This window comes from Schistocerca serialis, chromosome 9, assembly GCF_023864345.2.
Source record: "Schistocerca serialis cubense isolate TAMUIC-IGC-003099 chromosome 9, iqSchSeri2.2, whole genome shotgun sequence".
Classification (NCBI taxonomy): Eukaryota; Metazoa; Arthropoda; class Insecta; order Orthoptera; family Acrididae; genus Schistocerca; species Schistocerca serialis.
This window is the reverse complement of record NC_064646.1, coordinates 79,535,276-79,547,967: the sequence shown is the minus strand read 5'-3', so window position 1 is coordinate 79,547,967 and position 12,692 is coordinate 79,535,276. Positions and strand designations below refer to the sequence as shown.

The following is a 12,692-nucleotide window of genomic DNA, read 5'->3' as shown; positions in this document are numbered from 1 at the left end:
GACGTTTAGTTGGAATGTAGAGGACACGTTTAAGGTCACACAGCAAGTACGGTAAAGGTTTGCATCGAGTGACACTTGTCCTGCCTCTTATTAAAGTTTCCATTTCTACGGGTTATTGCTTTCTGTTGGCGCAGACGCCAGTGGCCGGCTGACGATCGTGGGGCCGCTACGGCTCATCGACTCCGTGGCGGGGCGGCCGTCCGCGCTACCCTATCGGAAGCGGGCGGCGCCGAGTCGGACTCTCGAAATGCCGGCGAGCGGCCTTTAGAATGGGACAGGGCGGCCGGACGCCGAAAAATCATTCGATCCGGCTCGTTTAATGGAGAGAGCAGAGAATAGAGGCGAGGCAGGGCGTAGCGATGCGGGCTCGGCGGCCAAATGTCGGCGGCTCGTACAAAGGTCGCAGACACCTGATGACGGCCAACCGCCTGCCCCCGAAACGTTCAGACCGTACTCATTCCACCTCCAACTCGGCACAATATTACTTATTTCAGTCTTCGTATCGACGTGGAGTACACATACACTACAGGCCATTAAAATTGCTATACCAAGAGGAAATGCAGATGATAAACGGGTATTCATTGGACAAATATATTATACTAGGACTGACAGGTGATTACATTTTCACGCAATTTGGTTGGATAGATTCTGAGAAATCAGTACCCACAACAACCACCTCTGGCCTTAACAAAGGCCTCGATACGCCTGGGCATTGAGTCAAACAAAGCTTGGATGGCGTGTACAGGTACAGCTGCCCATGCAGCTTCAACACGATACCACAGTTCATCCAGAGTAGTGACTGGCGTATTGTGACAAGCCAGTTGCTCAGCCACCATTGTCCAATTGGTGAGAGATCTGGAAAATGTGCTGGCCAGGGCAGCAGTCAAACATTTTCTGTACCCATAAAGGCCCGTACACGACCTGCAACATGCGGTCGTGCATTATCCTGTTGATATGTAGGGTTTCGCAGGGATCTAATGAAGGGTAGAGCCACGGGTCGTAACACATCTGAAATGTAACGTCCACTGTTCAAAGTGCCGTCATTGCCAACAAGAGGTGACCGAGACGTGTAACCAATGGCACCCCATACCATCACACCGGGTGATACGCCAGTATGGCGATGACGAGTACACGCTTCCAATGTGAGTTGACCGCGATGTTGCCAAACACGGATGCGACCATCATGATGCTGTAAACAGAACCTAGATTCATGCGAAAAAATGACGTTTTGCCATTAGTGCACCCAGGTTCGTCGTTGAGTATACCATCACAGGCGCTCCTGTCTGTGATGCAGCGTCAAGGGTAACCGCAGCCACGGTCTCCGAGCTGATAGTCCATGCTGCTGCAAACGTCGTCGAACTGTTCGTGCAGATGGTTGTTGTCTTGCAAACATCCTCATCTGTTGACTCAGGGATCGAGACGTGGCTGCACGATCCGTTACAGCCATACGGATAAGATGCCTGTCATCTCGACTGCTAGTGATACGAGGCCGTTGTGATCCAGCACGGCGTTCCGTATTACCCTCCTGAACCCACCGATTCCGTATTCTGCTAACAGTTATTGGATCTCGACCAACGCGGACAGCAGTGTCGCGATACGATAAACCGCAATCGCGATAGGCTACAATCCGACCTTTATCAAAATCGGAAACGTGGTGGTACGCATTTCTCCTCCTTACACGAGGCATCACAACAACGTTTCACCAGGCAACTCCGGTCAACTGCTGTTTGTGTATGAGAAATCGGTTGTAAACTTTCCCCGTGTCACCACGTTGTAGGTGTCGCCAATGGCGCCAACCTTGTGTGAATGCTCTGAAAAGCTAATCATTGGCATATCACAGCATATTCTTCCTGTCGGTTAAATTTCGCGTCTGTAGCACGTCATCTTCGTGGTGCAGCAATTTTAATGGCCAGTAGCGTACCTTATGGCAAGACGAAAAGTTCGCGGCCTGTCACGGAGACAGTGTCGTTATCAAACGAATTTTAATTTTGCGATTGTAAATGTTGCTATATAAAGCAAATCACGTATCAGCCAGATATTCAAATAATTTTGTGCGAGGGGCGCTCAATACGCAAGGTAACACCTTTTTTTCTCGGAAAGTTTCGGTAGAAGAAATACGATATTTGGTGTGGGACATCGTGAGATATTCCTGCTTCAGCTGCTATAGATTCATGAAGTTCCGCTAAATGACAGCGCTATAGGTAGCTTTCAAAGTGGCGTCCGTAACGGAGGCGCGTTCCAAGCACAGATCTGCCAGTGAGTTTCTTTTGGCAGTAAACCAGAGCATCGCAGACATTTACATGCGCTTGCAGAATTTCTGCGGAGACCTGGCAGTGAACAAGAACACGGTGACTCGTTGGGCGAGACGTCTGTTATCATCGCAACATGGTCCCGCTTGCTAGCCTGCAGCACACAGCCGCGACTCCTGCAATGTTGGACGGTGCGGACACTCTCGTTTGAGATGATCGACGGACCAAACACCTCGCTGCACGACTGGACGTCTCTGTTCGTAGTGCTGGCACACTCAGCCACCATCTGGAGTACTCAGAGATGTTTGCCAGCTGGTTTCTTCGCTACCTAATAGAAGACAATGAAGATCCACGAATGATCATCTGTGCAGAATTTCTTGCGCGTTACGTTGGCTCCAGCGTGTACCAGTAGACTGGTACCATGCGGGCAATGAGACCCTCCCAGTAAGGTGGCATAAAGTCATCATATTCAACAGAGGTTATATTGAAAAATAGGGTTTTGTAGCCACGACGAGGAGTAATATGGTATATTGCAATCCTGAGTAAAACCAACGAAAATGGCTCCGTTGTAATATTTGAGGTTGGAAACTCATCCAAATGCGGTGAAATTGTGAACGGCTGTGACTTATTTTTCAGTCTTTGGAATTACGAGGTCAAGAGACGGTGCATAACCGAGTACAGTACCGTTCCTTCTCGCCGTGCATTCGACTCTCTCTTAGTTGGCTCGCACAATCTTTGTTTGGTGATGCAGTCGATGCATTTTCTGTGCCAGATCTTCTTTCAATGGATATAAGAAAGAGATTCATGCTTTATGCTTTGTGTTGTTGTGCCATAGAAATATAACACTCTGAATCTTATTAGATAGAGCTATACTGTCCTGTGTTAAAAACGAACTGATTTTGAGAGCTCTATATCTCGTCTGATCACGAAATGTTGTCCAGTGAACTGCTTGTACATGGGAATGTTAATGAGACTGCAGTCGAGGTCGTAAAGCAAGGCAACGCTGATTGTTTTTCTCCATCTGTGAACATCTTTGTCTACAATTTCATAAACTACTCTTGTAAAGAAATTTAACTGTAGACTACAATTATTTTCTCTTAGCTTCAAATTTTTCTTTCACATTGCTTTCTTCGAGAATTTGTTTTCATCGTATGTGTCTATAATGTTGTGAATTTACTCTAACTCAATTCTTTGAATTAAAAGTGTTCTGCTTAGTACAATCGAGAGTATATTCAGGGCGTCCCTAAATTGTTATTACACACCTATAGGCTGTAGAAGGAATTCAGGCGATAAACTTTGAACTGGCAGTTATTCCCATAAATTGTTCGTTTCCACGATACAAGTAAAGCAAGATGGACACATGTTCTAGACATGAACCGTAATACTGATACCATGTTTCTCTGTAGAACAGACTAGCTACGTTGAGCGTTTATGTAATACGAGGGGTATTCATGAAGTTTGCATTATGAACTCGAAAAAATTAAATTGCGTAATTAATTTTCTGGACATTGATCCACAGTACCGTAACACACTGATAGACGAGCCAAACCAAATGGTGCAGCCTATTGATAAAATGGTGTATTATGCGACAATTCGTTACCTGTGTTTGACGAGGTAGAACGCTGCAGCAATCCATGCACGGCAACAATGCTCCACGGTATAAGACAGTCGCTAAGTGGCGCACACCTCACAGTGTGGTCAAACAAGTTTCAATGACGAAGAATGAAGTGGCAAACCACTTCTAGAGAGTGAATCAGCTGTCCATACCTGTGGGTTTTGTGCAACCCGTGATTTCTGCAAATACCACACCCAAGACTTTCATATTCTCTCACTCGCTGTTTACAAACTGTTAGTCCTACGTAAAAAATGAACAGGAACTTTTTGAAGGAAATTTAATGTAGTTAAATTTTGTACTGGGATACGTTTTTGCTGGACGCCACGGTTTTCGAGTTATTCAAGGAAAACGCGTTTGATGATGACTTTTGTACGTTTTCAGGGTTGCCACAAGTTTTCCCAAGTGAAACTCCGTGATATTTCTCTGATTTCCAGACGAGTATTAGCATTTTCCCCTGACATATTTTGAGATCTCAAGGGTAAGTTAAGGCGTAAGTTGACAATCTGTCTTTGCCGCTACGATACAAGAAACAATAGTGCAAACGAGGAAATATCGAAACAAGACTTGCAAGCAGATTGCGTTTCTTGATGTGAGCAAAAACATTAAGTACTAACAGCAACGTCTTTGGCAATGAACGGTTTTTAGTTGGAGAAAGCAAGGTATGTGTGTTTCTTTAAGACCACTGATCTATTTTATTTCAATACAACGAAAGCCACTTTGTGGCAAAAACATGCTTTTCCATGGAGTCGCAATGCGCATTTAAAATACCATCACTGATTTCAGAAATAACCTCAGAAAAAAGTAGGCCCCTTGAAAGAAGTGTATAAGGTGTGGAAGAATTGTGTAAGCCAACACTGTAGGTGACAGCCAGTAAAATGATGATTCACTATGTTCGTTATTGTCGGTTATTACCCACTGTGTTATAGCTATTATTTTACAGGTATTGTGCGATTTTTGATTCAAGAAATGTATGAGTACACAGCGTGCAAACCACCAGCGACTGCTATAATTTTCTTCTTCTTATCACCCATACTTGCTAACATATAATCTACTTTTGAAGTGCTAAAATGTACTAGAACAAATATAATATCCATAAAACGCAACACTGTACAACCGGTTTAGGCCCGTCGTGGAAATCCACTCGTACGACCAGATGTTCACGAGCCACAGACAGCATGTTGATGATATGATACCACGGTTATCAATCCAGGCAACAGGTAACTTGTTCAGATACTATGAGAATCAATAATAACAAGTATAGGTAGCAACTCACTGTAAAGATGGCTGCTGAGCTGCAGACAGGTACGTAGAAAAGACAATCTACATCTACATCTATACTCCGTAAGCCACCTGACGGTGTGTGGCGGAGGGTACCTTGAGTACCTCTACCGGTTCTCCCTTCTATTACAGTCTCGTATTGTTCGTGGAAAGAAAGATTGTCGTTATGCCTCTGTGTGGGCTCTAATCTCTCTGATTTTATCCTCATGGTCTCTTCGCGAGATATGAGTAGGAGGGAGCAATATACTGCTTGACTCCTCGGTGAAGGTATGTTCTCGAAACTTCAACAAAATCCCATACCGATCTACTGAGCGTCTCGCTTGCAGAGTCTTCCACTGGAGTTATCTATCACCTCCGTAACGCTTTCGCGATTACTAAATGATCTTGTAACGAAGTGCGCTGCTCTCCGTTGGATCTTCTCCATCTCTTCTATCAACCCTATCTGGTACGGATCCCACACTGCTGAGCACTATTCAAGCAGTGGACGAACAAGTGTACTGTAACATACTTCCTTTGTTTTCGGATTGCATTTCCTTAGGATTCTTCCAATGAATCTCAGTCTGCCATCTGCTTTACCGACGATCAACTTTATATGATCATTCCATTTTAAATCACTCCTAATGCGTACTCCCAGATAATTTTTGGAATTAACTGCTTCCAGCAGCTGACCTGCTATATTGTAGCTAAACGATAAATGATCTTTCTTTCTGTGTATTCGCAGCACATTACACTTGTCTACATTGAGATTCAATTGCCATTCTCTGCACCATGCGTCAATTCGTTGCAGATCCTCCTGCATTTCAGTACAATTTTCCATTGTTTCAATCTCTCTACCTACAACAGCATCATCCGCAAAAAGCCTCAGTGAACTTCCGATGTTATCCACAAGGTCATTTATGTATATTGTGAATAGCAACGGTCCTACGACACTCCCCTGCGGTACACCTGAAATCACTCTTACTTCGGAAGACTCCTCTCCATTGAGAATGACATGCTGCGTTCTGTTATCTAAGAACTCTTCAATCCAACCACACAATTGGTCTGATAGTGCATGTGCTCTTACTTTGTTCATTAAACGACTGTGGGGAACTGTATCGAACGCCTTGCGGAAGTCAGGAAACACGGCGTCTACCTGGGAAACCGTGTCTATGGCACTCTTGAGTCTCGTGGACGAATAGCGCGAGCTGGGTTTCACACGATAGTCTTTTTCGAAACCCATGCTGATTCCTTCAGAGTGGATTCCTAGTCTCCAGAAAAGTTATTATACTCGAACATAATACGTGTTCCAAAATTCTACAACTGGTCGACGTTAGAGATATAGGTCAATAGTTCTGCACATCTGTTCGACGTCCCTTCTTGAAAACGGGGATGACCTGTGCCCTTTTGGAACGCTACGCTCCTCTAGAGACCTACGGTACACCGCTGCAAGAAGGGGGGCAAGTTCCTTCGCGTACTCTGTGTAAAATCGAACTGGTATCCCATCAGGTCCAGCGGCCTTTCCTCTTTTGAGCGATTTTAATTGTTTTTCTATCCCGCTGTCATCTATTTCGATATCTACCATTTTGGCATCTGTGCGACAATCTAGGGAAGGAACTCCAGTGCAGTCTTCCTCTGTGAAACAGCTGTGGAAAAAGACATTTAGTATTTCGGCCTCTAGTCTGTCATCCTCTGTTTCAGTAGCATTTTGGTCACAGAGTGTCTGAACATTTTGTTTTGATCCACCTACCGCTTTGACATAAGACCAGAATTTCTTAGGATTTTCTGCCAAGTCAGTACATAGAACTTTACTTTCGAATTCACTGAACGTCTCTCACATAGCGCTCCTCACACTACATTTCGCTTCGTGTAATTTTTGTTTGTCTGCAAGGCTTTGGCTATGTTTATGTTTGCTGTGAAGTTCCCTTTGGTTCCATAGCAGTTTTCTATCTCGGTTGTTGTACCACGGTGGCTCTTTTCCATCTCTTACGATCTTGCTTGGCACATACTCATCTAATGCATATTGTACGATGGTTTTCAACATTGTCCACTATCTGTACTTGAGATAAAACTCTTGTGTTGAGACGTCAAGTGCTCTGAAATCTACTTGTTGTCACTTTTTCTAAGCAGAAAAATCTTCCTATCTTTTTTAATATTTGTATTTACGGCTGAAGTTATCGATGCTGTAACCGCGCTATGATCGCTGATTCCCTATTCTGCGTTAACTGTTTCAAATAGTTGCCGGCCGATGTGGCCGTGCGGTTCTAGGCGCTTCAGTCCGGAACCGCGCTGCTGCTACGGTCGCAGGTTCGAATCCTGCCTCGGGCATGGATGTGTGTGATGTCCTTACGTTATTTAGGTTTAAGTAGCTTTAAGTCTAGGGGACTGATGACCTCAGATGTTAAGTCCCATAGTGCTCAGAGCCATTTGAACCATTTGTTTTTTCAAATAGTTCTGGTCTGTTTGTCACCAGAAGGTCTAAAATGTTCAAATAGTTCGGGTCTGTTTGTCACCAGAAGGTCTAAAATGTTATCGCCTCAAGTCGGTTCTCTGTTTCACTGCTCAAGGTAGTTTTCATATAACGCAATTATAAAAATTTCACTTGATTCTTTGTCCCTGCCACCCGTTATAAACGTTTAAGTCTCCCAGTCTATATCTGGTAAATTAAAATCTCCACCCAGAACTATAACATGGTCGAGAAATCTACTCGAAATATTTTGCAAATTTTCCTTGAGGGGTTCTGCCACAACAGCTGCTGAGCCAGGGGGCCAATAGAGACATCCAATTACCATGTTTGATTCTGCTTTAACCGTGACCTTCAGCCAAAGTATTTCACATTTCGGATCTCCGTCAATTTCCTTCTATACTATTGCACTTTTTATCGCTATAAAAACGCCTCCCACTTCACTGTCCAGCCTGTCTTCAATCTGAGTTTAGAATTTCATTACTGTTTATACCTGGTTTCAGCCAATTTTCCGTCCCTAGTACTATGTGTGCATTGTGACTGTTTATTAATGAGAGCAGTTCTGAGACCTTTCTATAGACGCTCCTGCAGTTTACTATTAGCACATTAATATTGTTATTCCCTGTTGCGTTTTCCCTACTACTACCTTGTCGCGTCTCAGGAGGCGTCTTGTCAGGCCTAGGGAGGGAATTCTCTAATCTAAAAAATCCACATGTGCACTCCACACGTACTCCGCTACCCTTGTAGCCGCTTCCTGCGTGTAGTGCACGCCTGGCCTATTCAGGGGGACCATACATTTCTCCACCCGATAGCGGAGGTCGAGGAATTTGCACCCCAGATCTCCGCAGAATCGTCTGAGCCTTTGGTTTAAGCCTTCCACTCGGCTCCAAGCCAGAGGACCGCGATCGGTTCTGGGAACGATACTACAAATAGTTAGCTCAGATTCCACCCCGCGAGCGAGGCTTTTCGCCTTCAGCAAAGCCGCCAGCCGCCTGTATGAACTGAGGATGACCTCTGAACTCGGACGGCAGGGGTCATTGGTGCCGATATGAGCAACAATTTGCAGTCGGGTGCACCCAGTGCTCTCTATCGCCGCCAGCAGGGCCTCCTCCACATCTCGGATGAGACGCCCCGGCAAGCAGACAGAATAAACACTGGCCTTCTTCCCCGACCTTTCCACTATTTCCCTAAGGGGCCCCATCACCCGCCTAACGTTGGAGCTCCCCATCACTAATAAACCCCTCACCCCGTGTGCCTGCTCGGACCTTGCTGAAGGAGCAGCCACATGTCGACTCACAGGCCGAGCGGGCAATGCCACACGGCCAGCCTCCACATTGACCCTCCGCCTCGTGCGGCGCGAACACCGTTGACCCTGCCACTCCCCTTGGGGAGGGTGGCCCAACCGCGCCCGGTACCCGCGAAGATGTCTCGACAGCAGGGACCGTGGGTGAAGGATGTAACACCTGGGGTGTACCATGCGACGCACCAGACTCCCCACTGCCGCTACACCCCGAGGCAGCAGCCTGAAGACGGCTGACCGCGGCCATCAGCACCTTTAGCTGCACACTCACAACTAAATTTTCAGCCATAGCTTTTGTCAGAAAACAAGAGCACACACACATTCACACAATCACTCAAATACAACTCATGCACACACGACCGCCGTGTCCGGCCTCGGCGTCAACAGTCTCTGAGAATCATATCCAAACAAACGACTCCTCACGCCTCCCTGCAGCTCGTCGGCAGCTGCTACGCTAGCCGCAAGAAGTGGTGGCGGCACAGACTGCAAGCTGAGGGGAGTAATAGAAAGAGGCGAAGCAGTAGGAATGAGGGAAGGGGGAAGCGGCGCAAGTACTCAGCTGCACCCAACCATCTACGATGCATGACACCTCAGTAAACAAACCATATCATCTACTGAGCCAAAGGTGAGATTTTTCCAGCGTTTTTTTTCAAATTTCCCTCATATTTCCCTGATTTCCCTGACGTGTTTGAAATTCCCTGATATATCCCGATTTCCAGAACTAGTGGAAATCCTGGTTTTCCTTGAATAATTCGAAAACTGTGGCCTCTACCGAAAAAGTGCCTCAGTACAAAATTTGACTACATTAAATTTCCTACACAAAGATCTTGTTTATTTTTTCTGTAGGACAAATAGTTTGCAGGTAGCGAACATGAGAATCAGAAAATCTTGGACGTGATCTTTGAAGGCGTTGTGGGTTGCATAATACCCATAGTTGGGGGGGGGGGGGGGGGGGCAGCTGAGTCACCCCGTGTATAAGGAACCTGGAACGGCAGCTGATGTGAAGGCCCCAGTGTTTGAATCCTGGCTTGTCACAGTGGTGGTGAAAGCCAAGAAAGTTAAAATCAGTCATGACTCCGTTCCCGACGTCTTGCGCTGTATGTTCCCTGACTTTAGGAAGGCATTTGTCACCGTCCCGCACCGCCGTCGTCTAGTGAAAAAAATACGACCTTACCGAGTATCAGACCAGATTTGCGACTGGATTCAGGACTTCCTTGCACGTAGAACTCAACACGTTGCTCTTAACGGAACGAAATCGAGAGATGTAAAGGCAGTTTCTGAAGTATCGCAAGGAAGTGTGATAAGACCTTTACGGTTTACAGTGAATATAAATAAGTTACCGTATTTCCGTACAGGAGGACGCTGTTTTTACCCCAACCAGCGGCCATAGATTTGCCAAAGCATGTGCTCTCTTCCTATGTAACACACCAACCTCATTTATCTCTTTAAGACAGTTTGCAGATTATGCGATTGTCTGTAACAAAGTAGTTAAGTCAGAAGACAGAATAGATTTGCAGAATGACCTGCAGAGAATTGATGAATGATGCATGTCTGGCAGCTGATCCTGAACGTAAATAAATGCAACGTATTGCGAGTACACGGGAAAATAAAGCCAGTACTCCACAACTAGACCATTAATGAGAAACTGCTGGAAACTACCGATGCTTGACTGTTGTTCATCAATTTGGGACCCTTACCCGTTAGCACTGATAAGAGAGAGAGAGAGAGAGAGAGAGAGAGAGAGAGAGAGAGAGAGAGAGAGAAAGAGAGAGAGAGAGAGAGAGAGAAAGATCCAACGAAGAGACCCGCCATTCGTCAAAGGCTCGTTTAATCGGCACGAGAGCGTTACAGAGATTATCAACAGACTCCAGTGGCAGACTCTACGACAAAGGCACTGTGCATCACGGAGAAGTTTACTATTGACATTCCGAGAGACAACTTTCCGGGAAGAGTCGGCAAAACATATTACTTCATCCTACATACATCTCGCGAAATGACCGCAGTGAAAAAATTCGAAAAATTTAGCTAAAACACAGGCTTACCGACAATCATTCTTCCCGCGCGCTATTCGCGAGTGTGACAGGGAAAAGGGGCTCTGTTCGTGGTACCAGAAGCACCGTCCACCACACACAGTCAAGCGACGTGCGCAGTACTGATGCAGATACAGAGGAACTCAGTTACAGAGGCTGCTTCCGTAGGCTCTCAAATTTTGCCTCAAACCAAGTTCCCTGTATTCCGTTGACATGCCACCTGGTGACTTCTTTATATTTCCCCGGATGATGAAACGATAGCGTGACACCATTTCCAAAATAAGATCATTCCAGCGTTGGGAAATATGTGTCGCATTCAAGGATGAACATGGAGAGAAATGGACACCAAGTGTCACACTCACGTTTATTTTTTAGAATGGCAGTGAAAACCCCGTGACTGTGACTCGTAACGACGTATACTGCTTTGAAGGGAAACGCGGCTGTAGCTGCTGATGACGTTAGTTCCTACTACAGCCGCCACTACGAGTAATGACAGTAACACGACTTTACGGCCTGATGTCAAACGACACCTTCCATACAGCACGTTCCTCACTGACGCAATTATCACTTGCCATTTAGTCATCTAGTGATTGCTTTTATTGCCCTTAAGACCTACATTGCGATGCTATTTTATGTACTGAGTATTTAAGCAGTCCCACACCGTGAAGCTAATTTATGTTAACCGCACTAATTAATTAAGAAAATTGGTTCAAATGGCTCTGAGCACTATGGGACTTCACTTCTGAGGTCATCAGTCCCCTAGAATTTAGAACCACTTAAACCTAACTAACCTAAGGACATCACACACATCCATGCCCGAGGCAGGACTCGAACCTGCGACCGTAGCGTGCGCGGTTCCAGACTGTAGCTCCTAGAACCGCTCGGCCACCCCGACCAGCCTAATTAAGAAAATACTGAACATGAGTGTACCATGTGCAAACATCATCATATTGAAGATTAGTTGCCCCAGCTCCTCTGTACGCGAAATGCAGTACGTTACAATTACTCTTAAGAAAATCACAAACACGTTTCAAGAAAATCTCTTGCCATCACTAATTCAAATTATTTTACAGAAAGGATGAGCCCCGTGTGCCTTCAGTGCCTTGGAAGGACGACGAAAGAGCGACGATCCTGGAGTATCCAGCTGTTGCATGCGCAGCAACTACAGAATTCTGGAGACCCGTAGAAGGAGCCCAACACACAGAAGAAGTGTGGGCGATTAGAACCTTGGTACGGTAATGAACATAATGCTTTAAGTCGGCACTGCTAAAGAAAAACTTTAACAGAGATCTGTCTACTGAGGAAATTCAATGTAAAAGCCTTTCGTACAGACAAAAAATGTGTAATTCACTAGGGATGTACGAGGGCTATTTTTTGTCCTCCTCCGATCGGTGGCGAAATTAAAACAACAGTGAAAATCCGGTGAAGCTCTGCGCAGTTCTGATGCGCACTGTCTCTAGTATTCCCATCTATTGCGCCAAGCTACACTTTTCAGTTCCGACAATATAGTGAGCCTAGAACAATAGTGTTTCCCGTCAAGTTCGAAGTGCCTGCTGAGGGATTTAGACACATAATGTAGCTGCCGTGCGTTTCCTTCTTCATGACAATTTTTGGTCGCACATTGTAGGGGTAACGAAAATCTCCTCTGCTTCAGCGTTTTCGGTGTGAAGTGGTTTGATCACCCACCATATAGCCCGGAATTGGCTCCCTCTCTTTTTCATCCTTCGCTCACACGAACCGCTGGCTATAAGGACAGCATTTTGACACAGTCAGTGAGCTG

At 45.6% G+C, this 12,692-nt stretch overlaps 1 long non-coding RNA gene across 2 annotated transcripts in view; it reads left to right on the top strand.

The window, feature by feature from the left end:
- LOC126418973 (uncharacterized) overlaps positions 1 to 12,692 on the top strand; it is a 224,869-nt gene that overhangs the window by 16,756 nt on the left and 195,421 nt on the right. For both annotated transcript variants that reach the window (XR_007575920.1, XR_007575921.1), the window contains exon 2: positions 11,986 to 12,142. This is a non-coding gene — a long non-coding RNA (uncharacterized LOC126418973). The remainder of the gene's footprint in view (positions 1 to 11,985; positions 12,143 to 12,692) is intronic.